The sequence below is a fragment of the Crocuta crocuta genome, unplaced genomic scaffold (assembly GCF_008692635.1).
Source record: "Crocuta crocuta isolate KB4526 unplaced genomic scaffold, BGI_CrCroc_1.0 scaffold367, whole genome shotgun sequence".
In the NCBI taxonomy this organism is placed as follows: domain Eukaryota; kingdom Metazoa; phylum Chordata; class Mammalia; order Carnivora; family Hyaenidae; genus Crocuta; species Crocuta crocuta.
The window spans coordinates 2,884,502-2,892,893 of record NW_027527936.1 but is presented as its reverse complement, the minus strand read 5'-3'; the positions used below and the strand labels follow the sequence as shown (position 1 = coordinate 2,892,893).

Below are 8,392 nucleotides of genomic sequence, written 5' to 3'. Positions count from 1 at the left end.
GGCCCGGGCAGCGCCCCCTAGCCGCCGCCGAGCCGGAGGAGCGCACGCCCGGGGCCCGGTGGGCACTCCGCACCCTGAAAAGATGTGGTCTCTTCCTCTGCCTAGATAAGATCTCTTTTTTCATCTGTAAAGAGGCTTGTTCTGCGGGGGATCTCTGTGACTTTCCCAGAACGGTTCCTTTTCAACAAATATTTATTGGTCTCCTCCTGTGTGCAGGGCATTGTTTTCTTCCCTCCCTCCCCCTTGTAGAGAGTGTTTTCAAGGGACTTTTTTTTCTTTGAAAAGCTCCTTCTTGAATTTTCCCAGCTTCTTGGCCGGAGCAGGCACGAGAGTGTCGCCCCCCCACCCGCCTTTTTTTTTTGAAGTCTGTAAGGCGGGAGAGGACAGAACTCTACATTGCCCTTCCTATGGGCTGTGGAGGTGTGAACGGACTGACCGGGGTCTTTTCTGGGCAGGGCGGTGCCTCTCTGACGCCGGCTGTCCTCTGAATACCTGTTGAATCCAGACAGTTTGTATCACCCCACCCTGGCCCTTGGGCTTGAGGTGAGACCTTGAGTCAGGAACCCCGCAGTCATGGCTGAGCCATTATGCTCGGCTATGAATAGAACAAAAATAAAACAAGAAGTGATTTTTAGCTGGTGGTAAGGGCTTGAGACCTTAAAGTCCAAATACTTGCCGCTTTATCTCAGGGCTCTGACAAGCCGTTTAACCCTCTGGGCCTCAGTTTCTCTGTCTGTAAAAGAGAATGACTTTTCTTTTTTTTTTTTTCTTTTTTTTTTTTTACTTCCTCAAGAGTAAGAACTGCCCTGTTGAGCCAGACCTGGATGTTTTATTTGTGGAGTGGCTAAATGAATATTCTGAGCAGAGACAGAAAAGTACAGGAGAAAATCAATAGCCACTTACAGTTTACTAGGCTCTTGGCTAAAATTCCACGGTGTCACTGACCCTCCATATAGCCCTGCTGGTCCTCGGGTCTGGAGCTCAGAGGAGGGAGGTAATTTTCCTGAAGTCACACACACACAGTTAGTACATGGCGGGGCTGGATCTGAACCCAGGTCAATCAGAAAGGGCTTTCAGTCTCCACTGCCCCCTTTCACCACAGCCTTTCTTGAATTTTGGGCTGAACGGAGTTTGCCTAAACTCTCAAAGCCTGCCTTGTACGAGCTAGTTCTAAATGCTGTAGCTAGTAGGTGTTTTTCATGTAATGCCCTCCAAACTTTTGACTGTCTGTCCATCAGTAAATAATTTTGGAGCACCGCCTCAGTGGTCTATCTGTATTTAAAAATTCATGTAGATAGCTGTTATACTAGTAGACTATATCCCCACATAAAATAGAAATTTAAAAAGACACAGGTAACCGTTACGGTAAAACAAAAACCAAAACCACTTTTTTTTTTCCACCCTACACCCTCTGTAGGTCATTTGTACACAGCCCTTTCCTTTGGAGACTGTTGATTTGATCAGTAAGCATAACCCTTTTTTGTGCAGGATGTTAAGACTGAGGCCTAGAGAGGTTATGGCCCTTTACCCAAGGTCTTTAAACCAGGCGTGTCTGACTCTGAAGTTTTTGGTGTTTTTATTTTTTTGATTTTTAAAAACTTTTAAGTAATCTCTCCACCAGATGTGGGGCTCAAACTCACAACCCCAAGATCAAGAGTTCAGGCACCACCGACTGAGCCAGCCAGGTGCCCCTGAAGTTCTTCTGCTGTGTACCCCTTCATCTCCTGGGTGCCGAGAATAGACTTAACTGATGTCCCTGTGTTCTGTTGCGTCCTCTGCGCATGGCGCTGAGTTTAACTGAGTAGCGGGGACAGGTTGAATGCCTCCCCTCCCAGCCAACTGTTCACTCATGCCCGCTCTGGGGCAGCAGTTGAGCCCGGCAGACCCTGGGACATCTCGAGCAGCCCTTTGTGAAGAATTCCTGGCTAGTTCCCTGTGGTGCCCCGGGCCTCTGTGGGGTCTCTGCTTTCTAGCCTTCCAGATAAAGAAGAAATCAGACATCCGCAGGTCTCCCCAGCCCCTCAGTGATATGAAGAGCATAGGCTTTAGAAGTCTTGTGGATGTGGATTTGAATTCCAGTTCAGCTCAGCTCCCTCATCTGCATTGATTTAATTTCCCTTATTAGAGTGTGTGTAAGAATTCAGAAAAAATGGTCTATCCCCATAGATGCTCCATAAACGTTCCTTGCTTCTTTGGACTCCCGTGATGCATTGCACTTACCTGGGTCCCAAGCGACCTGTACCTGGGTTGTGGCCTCTGTCCAGAAGTCGGGCATTCTGACAATCCATGTGAGCTTTTGGGGAGCGCCAGGATGCCCAGGCCATGTTGGTTGCTGGGTAAAGCATTAACGATCCCACTGACCAATTCTGCAGCAGGGTTATTGGGAAGCTGGGTTGCAGAGGTAGCACCTGGCTGGGAGTGCCGGGCCCAGAGATGGGTCAGCTAATGTGGCTACGCTGTCTGGCCTGTGAGGGAGATACAAGCCGCAGTGACATCACCGTCCAATGAAAAATGACTTTCCCAAGGTCACACACTGAGCCTTCTACTGCAAAACATGCTGCCAGCCTTTCTAGGATGACATGAGAAGATAAAGAAAAGTTGGAGCCGGAAGGGACTCTCCTGTACATGGGCCAGCCCTCCGTTTGAGGAAACTGAGGCCTGAGAAGGAAAGGAAACTTGTCCAAGATAGGGGTGTCACAAAAAACTTGTGACGTCCCGTGGTATTAAAAAAAAGATGCTTTTTCCACACCCCATGTTCTGTGCCACCCTCCATTCCCCACAAATGAACAAGAATTCCCACACTCCAGGACTTGCCAAGCTCCTTCTGGGTGCAGTAGGAGTTTCAAAGGTGGATTAGACAGGGGCACCTGGGTGGCTCAGTCAGTTAGTGTGTGACTCTTGGCTTTGGTTCGGGTCATGATCTCGTGGTTTGTCTATGCTGACAGTGCGGAGCCTGCTTGGGATTCTCTGTCTCCCTCTCTTTCTGCCCCATGCTCATGCCTTCTCTCTCTCTTCTCTCTCTCTCAAAATAAATAAAACATTAAAAAACTTATTTTAGATAAGTTTTTTTGGGGTGTCTGGGTGGCTCAGGCATCTATGGTCTAACTTCGGCTCAGGTCACGATCTCACAGTTCACGTTGGGCTCCCTGCTGTCTGTCAGCAGGAACCCTGCTTTGGATCCTCTGTCCCCTTCTCTCTCTCTGCCTCCCCAGCTTGTTCTCTCTCACATGTGCTAAGTAAATAAACTTAAAAAAATAAAAAGAACAGTCTTTTTTTAATGTTTATTTTTTTTAATTTATATAAAACCGACAGAGCCACCCAGGCGCCCCCCCCCAATTTTGAAAAAAATCAATCAATAAAAGTTGGATTAGATATAACTTGACAACTGAAATCTTTCTGTGTTTGGAAATAAAACATGTCCTCACAAAACCATGACCTTGGGGAAGTGACTTTCCTCAGAGCCTTGATTTCCTTCCCTGGAGATGGAAGCCTGCTACCCCATGGCAAGTATGGTGAAACTGGCCAAGTGCCACCCAAAGTGGAGACTGTTGAGGTGGGAAGACCATTGGTATGGCCAGCTTGGGTGCACGGACAGTATAAACATATCCGTTACGATCCTTGTCCCATGCTGAGCCATTCGGGGACCCAACTCTACTTGCCACAGAGCTGGGTCCGTCCCAAATCCTCCATAATCAGCTTTGTGACTTTTGGGAGCTCAGCTTTACCCAGTGCCTCCTGGTCACAGGGTGTAGGGCCTAGCCCTCTTCTCTGGCTCCAAGGGTACAGGCATTCAGTTCCCCCTCCCCCGGGGCTGGCAGAGCTGGGGAGGCGTGGAACAAAGGGGGAAGTGTGCAACATTGGCATGGGACCTGCAGCCTCACCCTTCCCCCTCCTCACTACTGGGCACGCAGGTGACAAAGCCACTCAGTTGGGTAACTGGCGTCCCCGGGATGGTGGAGGCTGAGCAGGCTCCTGGTTGGCCTCGTGGACTCCCAGAGGCTGTGACCAGGCTGGTAGGCCCAGGCCTGGCCACCAAAACAAAACTCTGATTGTTAACCTCCCTCCGTGGGAGGGGTGGAGTAGAGCCCAGGGCTCTGCCATCCGGCCACCAAGCCAGAGAGGCAGTAGCTAAGGCATAAACCTTGGGGTTTTGTAGTAACTGAGTAGGGCTGCCAGGCTTTGAACTCAGGGCAGAATGAGTCCACCTCCTGTTGGAGCTTATTTTCTCAAGTGCAGTGAGGGTCATACACACCTCTCTGAGTCAGGTTGAGGATTTTAGAAAATTGCAGAAGTAGTAGAGTCAGTCACACAAAGCAAAAGAGTGAATGTCGTCTCCCAGTTGTAATGGTTTGGTGGTTCCCCTCACAGACCTCTTTCTGGGCACATGTATCTATGTGCCTATAAATGTGACTTTTATGTGATTGGATTACCCTTTCTACATAGTTCTGCACAGCCCATCCTGTTCACCCACCGTCCCTTGGAGGTAAATATTTACAGGTGTATTTGCTCTGGCAGTATAAGCCAAGTGCCATCATACAAGTTCATTTTCCCCTCCTTCCTTAACAAAGCGTACATCCTTGCTTTTTCTCTTAACAGTCTACCCTGGCACTCTCTTCATATCAAGTGCATACAGATGTGTTGCATTCTTTCCAACCGCTGCATAATATTCCATTACAGGCACGTCCACTGTGATTAAGCTATAGCACCCCCATCACTTTCTTTCTTCATACCACTCAACCACCTGATGTATCTTAGGTATTTATTTCCTGTCCACCTGTCCCCAAATAAAATATCAAGTTCTGTGAAGGCAGCAGTTTGGTTTAATTTATTGCCAATTCTCCATCAACTAGAACAGTGTGGGGAATGTGCATACAGGTATGATCGTCCCTTAGTCATGTATTGTTAGGAAACCTCTTTTGCGGAGAAAAAGAGGTCTGAAGGGAATAGGCTTTTTCAAGGTCACGCGAGTGAGGGAGCTGGGATTTGCACTTGTCCGCTGCCAGAGACCTCTGCATATTCCCATGGTCTTACCAAATTAATTTCATCAAGGTCGCATTGACACCCAACTCCCCACTGAATGGGTACGTGTCTGGGGTGTCCGCTTCTGCCGATGTCCACGACCGGACCAAGGCCCGTGCACACAGCCCTGCGTGTTTGCTCTTAACATCTCATTTTAGGACAGACACCTTTGTGGTTATTTAGAGAGAATGATTTGAAAACCTGGAAGGCTTTGAGCATCCTGTGCAGTTCATGTGTTAGGTTTGCACATGGCCAGTCAGAGGACCTAGGGCTTTAGGCAGAGACTGACGAACTTTTTCTGCTCTGTGGGTCATATAGTCCCTGTGTGTCCTTGTAGTGCAAAGCAGCTATAAATAATACACAAATCAATGAGTGTGACTATGTTCCAATAATATGTTTTCAGTGGTCACTGAAATTTGGATTTGGTATCATTTTCATGTACCACAAAATATTAGTCTTTTTTTTTTCTCCCAGCCACTTAAAAATTGTAAACGCCGTTCTGAGCCAACAAGCTAGATTTGGCCAACAGACCATAGTTTGCCAACTTTGGCTTAGAGCAAAATCTACCCAGTGGCCAGAGGCTTCCGAGCTTTGGCCTGGGCTATCCTGGCTCAGATTAGCCAAGACCCAAAAGTTGCTAGAATAGAATTTGACCTACATAGAAAGCACCAGGTAGAAACCTTGTTTCCTTCAGGGACCAGTACCCGGAAGCAAGGTGGGGGAGGACATGACCCAGAAGGGCATAGTATTTGGCATCGGAGACCTCCTGCTGGAAGCTTCACAGAAGCCAAGAACCTTCTGATTATCCACTTTTTCCTCTCAGAGCCTCCCGTTTTCTCATCCGTGAAGTGGGAGCTATCTCCCCCAGTGTGTTCATGGTGATTTAAATCAGGACCTGGGAGCCCCTGGCATGGCGCCTAGGGCCTCACTGGTACTGATAAATGCAGCAGCTCTCTCCCTCCTCTCCTCTCTGCCTTAAAGATTGATGAGTACCTTCTGTCCCCAGGGCCACCGTGGGGTTCACGGCAGGCTCGGCCAGGCAGAAGTCCTGACATCACTGGAAAGCTTGAAGGAAATGGCAAGAGGAGTAAATCCCTGAGGTCACCTGAAGGTTAGGCTTTGGAGGGGGTAACCCATCACTCTTCGTTTTGAAAAGACTTGGCAGGATGGAAGAGGTCAGAGAGTAAACTGCCAGTCAAGGAATCCAAAGAACTCAAGTCCCAGCCCTGGCTTTTGTTTGCTGACTATCCTGGGCCTCTGCCCTCTGACCTTAGGCTCCCATCTGTTACACAAGAGGGCTACAGGAATGCTGCAGTTTCTTGGACTTCTTTTTTAATGCCCAGAATTTTCTTCAAATGAGGTCTTGGGGGGGTGGGGGAACCCATACACAAAACAAATAAAAACGGGGCTGTTACGGATTCCATAGTCCTCTCCCTCACCTCCCTCCCACCCTCCTCAGAACTGGGGACCAAGCAGTTACAAGGTCCCCATGTCCTAGGCGTTGGTGCACCTTGGAAAACCATTGGGAAGCTGTGGGTGGAGGGCAGGATGGGAGCAACATCTGGATCGTGCCAGCACCACGACCCTCCTCCTATAGAGAAGGCCCTGCCTCTGAATGGCAGTAGCCACATGCCCTCCCTCTGCCAATATTGACCAAAGGCCAAGCCCAAGGCTGGAGCACTGTGCTGAGGAAGGGCACACAGGCATGAGTCAAAAGGCCACAGTGCGTAGCAAGTTATGCGACACCGGCTGGTGCCATCTGGCATCCCGGTATGCAGGTGGAGAGGTCCTGCATCAGTGGCCTCCCTGGGAGAGAGAGGGAGAACCCTCAGTGGGCCTCAGGACCCTCATACTGGGATAGGGCTGATGGAGGTGAAGGGGTGAGGTCCATAAATGGCTGAGTTAAAATCTGTTAGCATGAGTACTGTTCTGGCTAAGTGGATACACGCAGAGCCTGTTTTGCCCGAGAGCTAAATTCCAAAGTGGCCTGTTTTACAAATGTTCTGTGCCATGCCCTACCCTGGGCACTCCGGCTGCAGCGCTGGGTAAGACCCAGGTTCCATTTTTAGGGAGTTCCCAGATGGGTGGGAGAACAGCAAATGGGTATTCCCACCTGCCAGAAGCGAAAGCTGGAGACTGCAGAGGACACAAGGGCAAAACCCTGAAAGAGTGTGGGATGTTCTAGAAGGTAGCCTCAGCCCCAGGGCAGTGATGGGCTGCTGGGGGTCACAGATCCTAGATGCGATGCTCCTCCACTCCTAAAGAAGGCCTCACCAGAAAGCCACGGCTGTGGGCTTTGTTCCCCTTCTCTTTAAGTTTTCATCAAGTAGTTCATCAGTTTGGCACATAATTAAATATCTGTGGAATCACATGGGATGAATGGATTGCATCACGGTGTTTCCGTTGCAGCCACAGAGCTGGTGGGGGCAGATGGTGCTCTGGTGGCCCAATTGAGGGTGGCTTCTCATTCTTCCCTGATTCAGCAAATGCTTGTCAGTCAGGTGAACCCTGCCAGGCTCCGTGGTGGCCACTGAATCAGAACTTGACAACAACTTTTGAGGGAAGGAACTCCGATCCCCTTTCCTATGTGAGGAAACCAAGGCCCAGAGGCTTCCACGAATCCCAGCTAAGTGAAGGGAAGCAGTTCTCTGATCTTCAGCCCGGGTCTCCTGATTCTCAGGGCAGCCGTGATCAAGCTGGGTGTGGTGGGGGCAGCCTACCCAGGAGGGGGTCATGCTCTCCCCATCTGAATCTCGCTGCCAGCCACACGGAGCAAGCGCTCCCTGTTTAATCTGGCAGAATCAGGCCCCTCTTGTTTCCCCTGCACGTACTGTTCTTCTACCTGGAATGCAGTCTTGCCACTGCTTCCCCACTTGGCAGACTCTCTGCACGTCCTTCACGGCCCAACTCCAATGTCACCTCTTGGGAACCTATCTTTCAATTGTCCCTAGGCAAAATTAGAAGTCTCTCCCTCCAGGGCTCCCACAATGCCTTCTCCCAGCCCCCTGTGCACTTTCTGGGGGAACCTCTTCCTTAATCTCAGGACGGGGGCCTCTTTTCATCCAGGGCCTGGAGCATGGGCCACTGAGCATTCGTCCTAGTGCAGCAGCCTGCCTGGGTGGCTGTGGCTATAGCCCAGGGCGTGGCTAGGCAGGTTTTCTAAAGTAGTTTGACCTTGACCTGCCCGTGGAGATTCCAGCCCAGGGGTTTGTCCTTGGCTTTCAGTAGCCCCCACTGCCAGAGGCTACAGCTGCTCAACAGGGCCCTGAAAGTAACTTCAGAGGCCCAGACAGCCCTGGAACATCAGAGCCAGACTGCAAACAGGGTCTGTAATACTAGGACTTCGCTCTCACAGAGCCCCTGCCGCGGCATC

General features: G+C 50.1%; 1 protein-coding gene and 1 long non-coding RNA gene across 2 annotated transcripts in view; one reads left to right on the top strand and one right to left on the bottom strand.

Annotated features, from left to right (window-relative positions):
• The window catches only part of SLC2A1 (solute carrier family 2 member 1), a 28,137-nt gene that overhangs the window by 760 nt on the left and 18,985 nt on the right, over positions 1 to 8,392 (top strand). The gene's annotated exons all lie outside the window — the stretch shown is intronic.
• Positions 509 to 2,299, bottom strand: LOC144221527 (uncharacterized). The gene is made up of 3 exons (XR_013332098.1): positions 2,221 to 2,299; positions 904 to 1,003; positions 509 to 595 (listed from the first exon to the last, which is right to left on the bottom strand). It is a non-coding gene; the product is annotated as an uncharacterized LOC144221527 (long non-coding RNA).